Below are 14390 nucleotides of genomic sequence, written 5' to 3'. Positions count from 1 at the left end.
GCTAGGGTGTTCTGGTAGGTCGCTAGGTGTTTGCTAGGCCTTTGGTTGGGTGTCCTGAGTGGTCACTAAGTTGTTGCTAGGGTGTTCTGGGTGGTCGCTTGTGCATTGCAAGGTGGTTGCTAGGGTGTTCTGGGTTGTCCAGTGGTTACATCTATATTTTCTGAAGCGATATGATAGGTGTATGATAGGTTTTTTAAAATAAGTCTCCACATGCCTTTAAAATTTTTTACTATAAGTCTCCACATTTGGACAGACCGGACCAGTAGGTAACTGAATGTAAAGAAGAAAGTCACTTAAAAGTACGTAAATATTGATCTGGTTCTCGCCCACACCTATCATATTTCTTCAGAAGACATGGATTAAACCACTGGAGTCGTAAGGATTACTTTTATGCTGCCTTTATGTCCTTTTTGGACCTTCTGAGTTCTGGTCACCATTCCCTTGCATTGTATGGACTTACAGAGCTGAGATATTCTAAAAAATCTTTTTATGTTCTGCAGAAGAAAGAAAGTTATACACATCTGGGATGGCATGAGGGTGAGTAGATAATGAGGGAATTTTAATTTTTGAATGTACTGTTCCTTTAAGAGTAAATGCCATAAACGCCTGTAAATCCTTGATTTTATCACACTTACACATATTAACAAGTATAATGTTTACATCTTGTGGCTAAACTTGTTGCTAAATAGTTTGTATTTTAACGTTTAAAGACTGGCCCCATTCACTTCCATTGTCAGTTACTTAGCCACAATTTTTGCTTTTTAATTTTTTTTTATAAACAAGGGACGGGTAAAAAAAAAAAGAAATTGTGGTGATTCACATTATTCCAAAAATGATGTTGACTGAGAATGACTTCAATGGCATCAAAACTGGAACATTCCTTTAAAATAAAATAGTGAAAGCAAAAATGTGATTTATAATTTGTGAATACATGGTGACAGTAACATGACTTTAAACATACCTATGCTGCCTTCATGTGCAATCGGAATTATCCTACTTCCAATTTCTGAGGTGGTAATTATGAGTATGTCACATTAACGTAGTGTGTGAATGGCTGCAGACATACTTAAATGAATATGACCAAGACGGCAAGCGCTAACAATTAGCTGTATTTAGAAATATGAAGAAAAAACAAACAAACCATTCACTACAGAAACTGTACTCTCCTCTGCCAAGTTGAAAATGTAGGACTCCTCCCATCTCAGAAACTCGGATATCAAAATTATCTCTGAGTTTCCCACTCGTAATTAAGACTTGAGGGGTTTCCAAATAGGAAACTCATAATTATGATAATTCTGATAGCACGTGAAGGTAGCATTATTCTTATACATTTCACATCAGTTATAACCTAAAATACTGATGCTGATTAAACAAAAGTCCATGGAATTTTTTGAGTCAACGACCCCAGAACAGATTCTGTATGGGCCTAGTCATAGCACTGCAACAAATGCTTATTATTATCTTATCGCAACAGTGAAAAGATTATGTTACTCAGTAGTATTTGGCTGAATGTGGTGTACTACAGGTGATCGTAAAAGTTACCAATGTTTCTAAAACATGTTTTTGCAATTTTATAGCCCCCTTATGTAAGTTTTGTGTGAAAGAGTAACAGTATAATGGTCTACAACAGCCTAATGAGATGCTATAATAGCCCATGACAGCCAGAGTCGAGTCCCCTTCAAATACAGCAGCTAAACAGACCAACAACTGTGGGTATGTATTGACACACTGCTTAGACAGCAACAGACACTTTCCAACTGCATGGTAAATAAACATGTTAGAAACTTTGAAAGATTAAACTTGAGCACACGATGAGTACAAATGCTTAATTTTGGCCCCTCTGGGTTTGCATGTGCCCTGCTGTGTGAACGCTTTCATACACAATTTGCATGTGAATTTTTTTCCTGTCCGATTGGTCTAGCCAACTGTTTCCTCCCATGCAGTCAAAATATGCAAATGTGCCATTATGTTAACCAGACATCTTTTTCCTTACAGTCCGGACCTGGGGCACAGCCCCTCCAGGCCACATTTGGCACCCGACCCTTGGGGATACATGGTCTGGACAGGGTGTTTTTGTATACGGATATCAAGAACAGGTCTGCAAAATGACAAGTCACTAACACATTCTTTCTCTGTTTTCTGTCTTTCTCTCTTCTGTCTGTTTCAGCCTATACATAAAATTATTGTCTCCATATAGTATTGTCTCCATACCGTGGACTCACATCTCTCTCTCCTGCTCTCTCTCTCTCTCTGTCTAAATAATTACACTCATTGCTAATTGAGTGTTGTTGTTTCATACTTTCAATGTATGGAAAAAAGCCGCAATGAAAGTGAATGGTGACTGAAGCTAACTGTCTGCTCCTTTTGTGTTCAATGGTAGAAAGAATGTCATACTGGTTTGGACAAAACGAGGGTGAATAAATGATTACAGACTTATTTATTTTTTCCATAAACTATCCTTTTAAAGTCAACATGAAGAGGCATTTGCAAACCAATTTAATTCTGCAATGTAACATATTTCTGAGTGAAATGAGAACCCAGTCTCATAGAATGAATATTACTATAACTTAATTTATGCAAACTGACTTATGCGTGACTTTTGTAGCATTTAAAAAATATTAAATCATAAAAAAATAATAACTTTCACATAAATCACAACTACAACGACTTTATTAACACTTATTTTATGCACAAGTACTCACACATGGTTATTAAAATCGAAACACTTTTACTAAAAGGCATAATTTGAAAAGCAATATATTTAAACGCTTCTATTACAGACTCCCCTACATTTACTCACTTAATCCAATGTGATTAGCTTCCGTAGTAACTTTGACTTTGGACACAGTTTGAGACCACTCAATATGCAAGCTGACAAGTGAGACAAGAGTGTCAGAGAAATATCACGAAATGATGTGGTTGCTTCAGAAAATGTGCTTTTAATTTTGCATTTCGTTTCTGGACATTGTCGGTTAGGTTTAGGTATTGCTTTAGGGTAAGGATATCTGTTTTGTTCATCTCTCATTTTAGGACACTATTGGTTAGATTTAGGTACAATTTTAGGTTGGGGTGTGTGGGGAGGTATGTTTTACTCATTAAAAACTCCTAATATTTATCTTAAAAACCTCATCTGATTATGACACCATTTCGCTCACTTTCCAACAGCAAAATCCACAAAGCAACTTAATCAGACCCCTCTGGCGATATCCCACCTCTCCCACTCTGTTTTCTCTCACCAGAACACTGACATGCAAAATACTCTCTACAAATCAGCAAATCTCTTCATTTAATAATATTGTGCATTATTTATAACAAAAATATTACCGTATTATTTCAACCCCGGCACTTCTTTAACCATTTAAAGTGTTGAATATCCCCCTGTGACATGAGGCCAGGTGTGTGATGTTTGCTCACCGGTGGCCATACACCGCTCTGCTTTTTTTTCACGGGTGTTTTCATTTAGCACAGGAAATTTCGTTATACTTCAAATTTAGAATGGCCTGATGTGGCGGCAGAGGAAGATTAAGGAACCGGAGTACACTTTCACAGAGAACCGCTGAGAAACCTTCTCCTGTGGCACAGATTTGAATTCAAACAATATGGTGTACAAGCTGAGGAGAGGAGGAGGGTGCTGGAGGTTAAAGCAAGCACAAACTTGTGCTGCAATTCAAATCCAACCTCTCCTTGTCCTCTGCAAGCCTTCGGCAGCACAGGTTCAATGTAGGATCAACACAGGGCCTGGGGCATGGATTAAGACACATACAGACAATGCGAAGGATGCCATAAACCTCTCATAATGAACAGACGAAGAGGCTCCACAATAGCAACCTTCAATCACTGTCAGTCATCACATCTTCAAAAACATAGACTCACTGAGAGCCAGAAAACTTCAGGCTGACTTTTAGATTGGGAGTAATATGTATGTTTTTTTTTTTTTTAGGATTTATTTTTAACTGTGGGTTGTAACAAAACGGAATGCTGAATCAAAGCAAATTGTACTGACCGACAATATTTTTTCAACACCACATCTTTCTCTCAAAGAGAATTTTATAAATGCACATACTGATATATTTTACAAATTTCTTGTTAGTATAATATATATATATATATATAAATAATTATTTATATAAAATATATATTTTTACCACTCAGTTTACACATAACAAAAGCACCAGTGATGGAAGGAATGGTTAAATTGGCAACTTGAAATATTCTTTCCAAAACTGTCAAAACTGCTTTACTGGCTACGTGACAATATTGTATATTTTACAGATAATAATATTTAAAATGTTTGCAATAAAATCTGCATAAGCCAAGCTATAAATTGAATCTCATACACAAATTGTAATGCAACTAAATGTAATTAAACATTCAAATTGCTCACCCTGTATGAAGCTGCTCATGTTCATAAATATACGCTTATATTACTTGCTGTACTTCCCTTGTGCAAATAGGCATGCATTTGTGAAGTCAAAACAGAACTGTAACAAATGAAAGCGCATGTAATTTTTCAAAATTCGTTTCAATGGATTAAAATCTTTATCTTATAGGCTTTTAGAGGTGAGTTTGCCAAGTCAGCACAAACCGCTGAACCCCTCAATACCTCGACGGTTAATCAGTCTGACTGGCCTGCATTATGACGTCATACTCATATTAATTGCTTTCTTGTTACAATGTTACGTGCGTGTTTTTCAATGCAAAGATTTAAACACGCCTGCACACTTTGAGTTAACCATGCTTTTATTTAACGAGAAACGATGGGCTGCGAGCCCTCTGACAGTCGCGAATGCTCTTGTTCTCTCTTCGGGACGGGGATATACATAGAAGTGCCGAAGTATTCAGAGACAAGCGAAACAGCGAAGTTCCTGAGTAAGCTATCTGTATGTTGATGAATGAAGCAAAACAGGTTCCGCGCTATAAAGTGACTCTCGCGGACTGCTTTATAGAAACAACGCTAAACATTTCTGTCACAGCGCGAACGGGGTACAACGCACACATGTCCACACATGCACAAACCAAAAGCATGCAAAGTAAAAACTCCGCGCTGTAACAGAGCGACCGTGTTTGACAGCTTCGTGCGCGCGAACCCATAACAAACAACTGATTGCGCGTAAACTTTTTCAACAGTTATCCGACAACTACATTCAGTGCTTAGCGTTATCAAGAAGTTAACAGCTTTAATGCAACACAGACACTTGACATTTAAACCAGGATATTCATAGCAAATAAAATGATAAAAACCTGTAACATGCTAACACCACAAGAAACAACAAAATAATAATTCGCGGTCCGTGTTCTTTCTGAATGAAAATGGAACTACTTAAATAGACCCCATCTGAAAGACTATGTAAAAGTACTTGAAGTCTGTTGATATGTGTCCCAAAGCAACTTGTCACTTCTTCAGACTCAAGAGAATGGTCATTTCAACGGCACCGACTGAGTAAACGGTGAGCAAGTGCACGCGGATGCGCAAGAACTGATTTATCGGTATGAAAAACAATTGAAATAACTCACCGCAGAAGTCTGGAGAAGATGCAGCACGCTTTCTGAAGGAACCACGTTGGACTGAGAAAAGATTACAATACGATCTATTTAGAGAAGCATTACATCACCCTTTGGTGACGTCACGTGGGATTCCTGAACTTCTAAATCATTGCGGTCCCAGTGGAGGCGGGGCTTGCGGGGCGGGGTAAGAGCCAGTGGGTGTGGCGGCCGGACGGCAACACCAACATCTATCTGGCTGCAAGTTGTTATTGTTGTTCACCACAGTGAGTAAAACATTTCATTGAAGTGTATATGATCATGACATAGAAATTCACAAGCCATTTCATAATAAATAAGTTGCGACTCCTTGTGATTAGCCTACACTTTGAACTGGACCATTGTTTGTTTTTCCAGTGGTCAGTTTGACAATTATACAAATAAAACAGTTTGGATAGACTATTATAACGCTAACACCCTATAATTATTTAAATTACACTTAATTAATGAATTAAAGTAACCCTAGCATATAAAGGTACCTCTAAAATTAATGAATTACTATTTATTTTTTTCTAAAACATTCCTCCTAAACCCTCGAAGTCAGTTGCCTTCTCAAAAAAATGCTGGCTTTTTACTTTTAGATAAAGATTATGAGTGCCAGATTTTATATACAAAGTCACATGTCTTCAGTATTTGCAGGGACCCCTTTTCAATAGTTTTCACAAAAATGTGCTCCTCTCCCCAGCCTCTTAAATGTTTTTATCCCCAGGATACAAAAATTATTCCACATTCATATGTAAATGTGCACAAACTACTGATCTGTACAACATAGTATAGATGTCTATAAAGTAATGACTCATTAGTGCTTTAATGTTAAGGGGTTGACAAATTATTTGATTTACATCTCTTGAACTGTCTATTGACAGTAGAGAAGCACACAGACGAAGGCACAAAACATGTCAGCTCCGTTATACATGTCTGTTAATTGTGCACAGCTTGCCAGAGCCTCTGTGCGTACTAAATAATGAAAGTGTCAGGGGTAAATAAATTATTGGCTGGATTATGTCTGCCTGCAAGTGTTGAATTTAGAAGATGGTGTTACAGAATCAAGGCTCTGACTCCTTTGTATGTAGATAATTGCAGGCAGACGTAATGTGATGCACGTGGTATTGAAGGACAAACCAACCAAAATGTTTAGTTCTGTTCCTCTTGATGAAATACTTTCTATTAAATCCATATGCAAACAGATTCTGGAGATGAAGACTTAATTCTTTGATTTCTTTCAAAACTTTCTATATGTGTATACTATTAAAGAATGCAGGATGTGTACAGTCATATATAGTACATGGACGATTTACTATGCATAGTAAGCTATATTGTAAATTGCTAATATATCAAATGTGTTTCATGTTGCCAAAGACAATATATATTATAATTATATGTGGAAACGTACCATACATTAAAAAAAAAAAAGTATGTTTCATTGTTAGCAACACTTAACAATGAATTTATCTTTGGGAAAATGGAAATTGAAATAATGAGAAAGCGTGAAACAAACAGAAGCTGTGCCCAAAGTCATCATTACTGTTGTAATCATTATTACTGAGTAATGAGCTTAAATCCCCTGTGTGCATCATTCTGAAAACACAGCAATGGAGCTTTTAAAACTGTTCTAGAACTATTAATCTCATATATGGTCATTTTATGAGGATATTTTTCCTGCAAGAGACTGAAGCACGAAAAGTGATCATGAGGTTCATCATAGCTGTTAAACTGACACGTCAGCCATAATAGGGTAAGAATAAAAAGAGTCTCATGCAGCAGAAAGTAGACAGAGTCACAACCCTTGAAACTAGTGAATATGCTGGTGGCGGCAGTGTGATTTCTGAGGCTGATGGTGCACTGGAGTAGTCTGGGATTGCTTCAGCGATTAATGACTGTCTGCTCCACTGAAAGGGGCTGTTTACAATGAGCCACCCGTACTAAGAGCTCTGTCACGGTAAGAATAACGCTAGTCTCAACTGCCACCATAACTCAGCCACTTTGCTTGCCTATGTCTTTTAACCTGGGTCTTAATCAAAGCTTTATGACAGTTTATGTTCCTTTATGGTCTATATATATCTCCCAGCAATCTAGATATCATCCTGAGGGAGAACCATGCAGTACGTGACACAAGTGCACTGTCAGTACTGGGCCACTGACCCTACACTTTAAAGGATTTTTATCTCTAATGGAAGGTAGGTTGATCTGACTCTAAATGTCTTGCAGGTGTCACTCTATTGTCAGGTGTAATTGGTCTTAATTACCCAACCCCCCCCATTGCTTAGTAGCTTATCGGCTGGATTTCTCTCTCTCATACTCTGAGGACTAGCAATTACCAGCAATTAATCTCAAGTGAGAACCCTTACCACTTACTCTCTTTCCAGACGAACGCTCGCCCATGCCCTCACCTCCATATACCCCCACCACCCGAATTAGGCCAGGGGACCGTCCGGACTGCCAACTAAAAGCCAGCCAGCCCCAGGAGCTGTCACACTTGGGTCTTGAACAGGTCGCAATCGCCGTGGTTTCAACAATTTGGGGCTACACCTGCCCGTGACCCAAGTGGTTCCCCAGATACCGTACCTCCACCCGCCCAGTTGTGCACTTCTTTGGGTATGCTGTGAGCCCTACTCGTCGCAGCGACTTCAGAATGGCCCCCAGAGGATGCATGTGTGCTGTCCAATAAGACCCTGAAACGTAGCCAATGGCCCAAACAAACCAAACGGAAGGGTCACAATTTGGTGTAAACCAAATGTGTGGAGAAGGCTGTTTTATCATGGGACATCAGCATTAAGGGGATCTTCCTATATCCCTTTGTTAAGACATCAAAGACATCAAATTTCGACACCTCCTTGACTTTTCTATAATCCACACAGAAACGGACCGAGCCATCGCTCTTGGGCACCAGAAGCACCGGGCTGGCCCAATCACAGTGGGATTCTCTATTACCCCCATATCGAGCATGGCCTTTTATTCTTACCGTGCAACCGGTTTCTTGTGTTCGTGTAGGCAGTAGGGATGACTACGTACCACTACCCCGGGGGTTGTCTCGATGTTGTCACAATCACAGACTCTGTAACCTCCCTCTCCAACCATCAGAGGGCGCCCTCGCCTGAATATTGACTCTCACTACACACTACATTTCCCAACAGCCCCAGTTCTGACTCTAATCACCATGTTCAGCTGTTTCTCATCTACTAGGCTTTTTAGCTGCACTGCACGCAGCTATCAGTGCGAAGTCTTGTTTTGCTACTGTGAACATTTCTGAGCATTAATTCCTGTGACTGCCTGATTGTTTGTGACCCTACCCATTTTGGTTATCTCCCTGTCTGCTGCCTGCCCTGATCTTCTGCCTGGTATTGTACTACGATTTAGCCCTATCCTCACTGCTGTGTCTGCTGGTTCCGACCCTTGCCTGTTTGACTACTCTATTCAATAAATTAAGCTGCAAATGGATCTCTCTGACTCAGATCATTCACAACAGAAGACTTCGCCAACTCACGATCCAGCAGCTATATCAACCCTGAACGCAGCCTTCTCTGCCCAAGCAGGTCAACTCGCTGCCCATCATCAGCAATTGAGTCGTCTCACCTCTTTAACGGAGGAATTGGTCAAGGCAGTACAAGGGCTTCAAGCGTCGTCATCAGAGCAGTCGCCCAACCAAGCCTCGGCCACTGTTGCCCATCCTGCAGTACCTCCGCCTACCACAAGTCCTCGTCTCGCACATCCAGAAAAGTTTGACGGAGATCCTGGCAAGTGTAAGGGGTTCATTCTCCAATGCTCTTTATTCATTGCACAACAACCCACGATGTTTTCCACCGAAGCTGGTAAGATCGCCTTTGTCTACTCGTTACTCACTGGGAGGGCATTGGATTGGATAACGGCAGTATGGAAGGATGACGGAACTGCCTTTCCGTCATTCGATGTGTTCCTCCAACGCTTTCGTGAGGTCTTCGAACATTCTAAGGATGGGAGGGGTGCTGGCGACCGCCTGCTTGAACTGACGCAGGGCAAAGTTACTGCGGCTGAGTATGCTCTTACTTTTCGCACCCTCGCGCAGACTTCCTGGAATAACGACACGCTCAAAGTGGTCTTCCGAAGAGGCTTGAATCATGAACTACAGTCTGAGTTAGCTTGTCGTGATGCAGGTAAAGACCTCGACCAGTTCATAAACCTCACCATCCAAATTGTCAACCTCATACGATCTCGCCGAGCGAACCATCGCACTATTCCTGCTCCCCGCAATGTCCAAATTCCCAGAGCTTCAATCCCCGCTCCCACTGAAGAACCCGAGCCAATGCAGATCAACGCTTACCATCTGTCCGCAGAGGAGAGAGACCGAAGGATCCTTCATCACCTGTGTTTGTACTGTGGCGAGGCCGGTCATCTTCGTATTTCCTGTCCATCCAGACCACGTCTTGCAGCCTCTCGACCGGTGAGTCTCAATGCCGATGCATTAAACCCCAACTCATGTGTATCTGTGCCCGTTGTGATCACGGCCAACGGCTGGCAGATTACCACCGGTGCTTTAGTGGACTCCGGAGCCGCCGGAAATTTCATATCTGCAGATTTTGCTCGGCAACATAACATAACATTAATCCGCTGCCCCTCTTCTCTCACAGTCGAAGCCATCGATGGACGGCCACTAGGCTCAGGTCACGTTTCTCACATCACCCAGGAACTCCATCTACAAACTGGGGCACTCCATCATGAAATCATACAATTTTATGTCTTCCACGCTCCGCACACACCCGTGATCCTAGGCCTACCCTGGCTTCGCAAACACGACCCACAAATTTCCTGGAGAACCAACCAGATTGCCCGCTGGAGCGATTCATGCCACTCCAAATGCCTCGTCCAGGTCGCTCAATCACCCGTCCGAGTGATAACCTTACCCGTGGGGAGAACGAGCACGAACAACCTCCCTTCCGAATATCACGGTCTGTCAGAAGCCTTCAGCAAAATAAATGCCTCTAAGCTCCCACCTCATCGTGCCAGTGACTGCGCCATTGACTTACTACCAGGGTCCACACCTCCCAAGGGTCGTATTTTTCCTCTCTCCCAACCTGAATCCGAGTCCATGAGGAAATATATTGAGGAGGAACTCACAAAGGGCTTCATTCGACCTTCCACGTCTCCGGTGTCTGCCGGTTTCTTCTTTGTACAGAAGAAGGATGGAGGACTCCGACCCTGCATTGACTATCGGGCCCTGAACGACATTACAGTCAAGTTTCGCTACCCACTCCCCTTGGTACCAGCTGCCCTGGAGTTGCTCCGCACTGCGAGGTACTACACCAAGCTTGACTTGCGCAGTGCGTACAATCTCATCCGTATCCGGGAGGGGGACGAGTGGAAGACGGCCTTCTCCACCAACACAGGGCACTATGAATATTTGGTCATGCCTTTTGGCCTGGCGAACAGTCCTTCCATTTTCCAGTCATTCATAAACGACGTGTTCAGAGATATGCTCCAAAGAACAGTTATAGTATACATCGACGACATCTTGGTTTACTCTGACACCCTGACTGACCATGTGCAGCATGTTCGAGCCGTCCTCCAGAGGCTTATCCAGCACCGGCTATACGTGAAACTGGAGAAGTGCGAGTTCCATCAGACTTCCACTACCTTCCTGGGGTACGTCATCAGCGCAGAAGGAGTAGCCATGGACGAGGGCAAGGTCAGAGCAGTCCTAGAATGGCCACGACCTACCACCCTGAAGGAACTACAGCGCTCCTCGGATTTGCCAATTTTTATCGCCGCTTCATAAGAAACTTCAGTTCAGTGGCAAGCCCACTCGCATCCCTGGTGAAGAAAGGAACACATCGTCTTCTATGGAATGAGTTGGCCACCCAAGCCTTTAATCAGCTCAAGCAGCGTTTCACCACAGCACCCATCCTGCATCATCCTGACCCTGAATTACCATTCGTGGTCGAAGTGGACGCTTCCAACACCAGCTTAGGAGCCGTTCTCTCTCAACGCCAGAGGTCACCGCCCAAGTTGCATCCTTGTGCGTTTTACTCCCTCAAACTAAATGCTGCCGAAAGGAATTACGATGTGGGAGATCAAGAACTTCTAGCCATGAAGGCTGCCTTTGAAGAGTGGCGGCATTGGTTAGAGGGTGCTATTCACTCCTTTACCGTTTTCACCGACCACAAGAACCTGGAGTACCTACGCTCCGCCAAGAGACTGAACCCCAGACAAGCTCGCTGGTCACTGTTATTTACCCGATTCCACTTCACAGTCACCTATCGTCCAGGTTCCAAGAACGCCAAGGCGGATGCCCTATCACGTCAATCTGACCACGAGTTCATATCACAAGATCCCAAGACAATTCTGGCTCCAGACCTCATTGTCGCTCCCATTCAGTGGGACGTTGAAACCGAGATCGAGCAGATCAACTCCCGGTCTGAGATCCCATCCGTCTGTCCACCCAACCAGGTTTATGTCCCCGATACGCTCCGGGATCAGGTCCTGGAGCACGTTCATACTCTTCCCAGCTCTGGACATCCGGGAATGACTACTACCATCCAGCTGCTACGAAATCGCTACTGGTGGCCCTCTTTGGCCCAAGACACCACTACCTTCGTCCGACACTGCCAGATCTGCAATACCCAAAAATCATCACGCCAACTACCCGTCGGTCTGTTACATCCTCTTCCCATACCACAACGCCCTTGGTCACATATAGCCATTGACTTCATTACCGATCTGCCTGTCTCCGAGGGTAACACCACCATCCTTACCGTTGTGGACAAGTTCTCCAAGGCCTGCCGCCTGATACCCCTGGCTAAGCTTCCCACTGCTTTACAAACAGCAGAGCACCTCTGCAACCTGGTTTTCCGATTTTACGGCCTACCCGAGGACATCGTCTCCGACAGAGGACCCCAATTCACGTCACAAGTCTGGTCAGCCTTCTTCAAGGCCCTTCAGATCAACGTCAGTCTCACTTCAGGGTATCATCCTCAATCAAACGGGCAGGCCAAACGCATGAATCAAGAGGTCATACGATTCCTACGCTCCTACTGTCATCAACATCAGGAGGACTGGAGTCGCTATTTGGTATGGGCAGAGTATGCCCAGAACTCCATCCAAAAACATTCCACCGGCATGACCCCTTTCCAGTGTATCCTGGGGTTTCAACCGCCCCTCTTTCCATGGTCAGGAGAACCCACGAACGTCCCGGCCGTTAATGACTGGCTACAACGCAGTGAGGACACATGGAATCAGGCCCATACTCACCTTCAAGGAGCCGTTCGTCGCCAGAGAGAACAAGCCGATTGACGTCGTCGTCCAGGTCCGGTGTACCACCCTGGCCAATGGGTCTGGTTATCCACCAGATACCTACGCCTGTGGCTCCCCTGTAAAAAGCTCAGTCCCAGGTATGTCGGTCCATTTAAAATAACAAGACAAATCACACCAGTCTCTTTCCGTCTTGCCCTGCCTAACCATTACCGTATTGCTCCCACCTTCCATGTCTTATTGCTCAAACCCGCTGATGGTCCCAACGAGAGGGAGGAGGAGAGGTCCCAGGAGCAGAGCCCCCAACCCATTCTAGTGGAGGGTGAGGAGGCCTATCGAGTCCAGGAACTCCTAGACTCCAGGCGTCGGGGCAGCACCCTACAGTACCTGGTCGATTGGGAGGGATACGGACCAGAGGAGCGTTCATGGGTTAATGACACGGACATTCTGGACCCTAGTCTAATTACTGACTTCCATCACGCCCATCCCAACAAACCTGCTCCCCGACCACGTGGGAGACCCCGACGCCAACAGCCACCTCACGCCAGGAGTCGCTCGCAGGGAGGGGGCTCTGTCACAATCACAGACTCTGTAACCTCCCTCTCCAACCATCAGAGGGCGCCCTCGCCTGAATATTGACTCTCACTACACACTACATTTCCCAACAGCCCCAGTTCTGACTCTAATTACCATGTTCAGCTGTTTCTCATCTACTAGGCTTTTTAGCTGCACTGCACGCAGCTATCAGTGCGAAGTCTTGTTTTGCTACTGTGAACATTTCTGAGCATTAATTCCTGTGACTGCCTGATTGTTTGTGACCCTACCCATTTTGGTTATCTCCCTGTCTGCTGCCTGCCCTGATCTTCTGCCTGGTATTGTACTACGATTTAGCCCTGTCCTCAATGCTGTGTCTGCTGGTTCTGACCCTTGCCTGTTTGACTACTCTATTCAATAAATTAAGCTGCAAATGGATCTCTCTGACTCAGATCATTCACAACAGATGTGGTGTTCTATGGGATTAGTGTGGCCGTATGCAACCTCCGTATGTTGTGACGGCAAGAGGTGTTCTCCACAAGGGACCGGGGTGACCTGATTGGCTTTTAGATTCACCATTGTTTTAGAAGGTCGAGGTGGTAAATCTGACGTGCCCCGCCCCTACGCTTAAGCACTACCTCATAGTCGAATTCTCTATCACGCTGTGTGACCTCAAAGGGCCCTTGCCACTTCGAGAGTCATTTCAAACTCGATGTGGGCAGCAATAAGTACTTTATCTCCCTGTGCAAACACCCGTAGCTGAGTTCCCCAGTTATACAGCCGGGACTGACGTTCTTGGACCTGTAGCAAATTCTCCTTCGATAGTCGCCCCAGTGTGTGGAGTTTTGCTCTCAGGTCAAGAATGTATTGAATAAAATTTTTGCTCTGTGAAGGTCCCTCCTCCCAATTTTCCTTCAAGACGTCTAACAAACTACAGGGCTTACGCCCATATGACAATTCAAATGAGGAGCCACTTATCCCAGTTCCGAGCATCTTCGTGCATGCATCAAATCAAATCAAATCACTTTATTGTCACACGACCATATACACAAGTGCAACAGTGGATGACAGTCTTGTGTGCAGTTCCGAGCAAC

General features: G+C 43.8%; 1 protein-coding gene across 1 annotated transcript in view; it reads right to left on the bottom strand.

Moving 5' to 3' along the window:
* Positions 1–5598, bottom strand: part of LOC127657590 (cyclic AMP-responsive element-binding protein 5-like) — a 93934-nt gene extending 88336 nt beyond the window's left edge. Inside the window, exon 1 of the mRNA XM_052146448.1 lies at positions 5515–5598. The gene's annotated coding sequence lies outside the window, so the exon portion shown is untranslated. The remainder of the gene's footprint in view (positions 1–5514) is intronic.
* Between the last annotated feature and the right edge of the window lie 8792 nt (positions 5599–14390).

The sequence above is a fragment of the Xyrauchen texanus genome, chromosome 17, assembly GCF_025860055.1.
Source record: "Xyrauchen texanus isolate HMW12.3.18 chromosome 17, RBS_HiC_50CHRs, whole genome shotgun sequence".
Classification (NCBI taxonomy): domain Eukaryota; kingdom Metazoa; phylum Chordata; class Actinopteri; order Cypriniformes; family Catostomidae; genus Xyrauchen; species Xyrauchen texanus.
The sequence above is the reverse complement of the archived record's forward strand: the minus strand, read 5'-3'. Positions and strand labels throughout refer to the sequence as shown.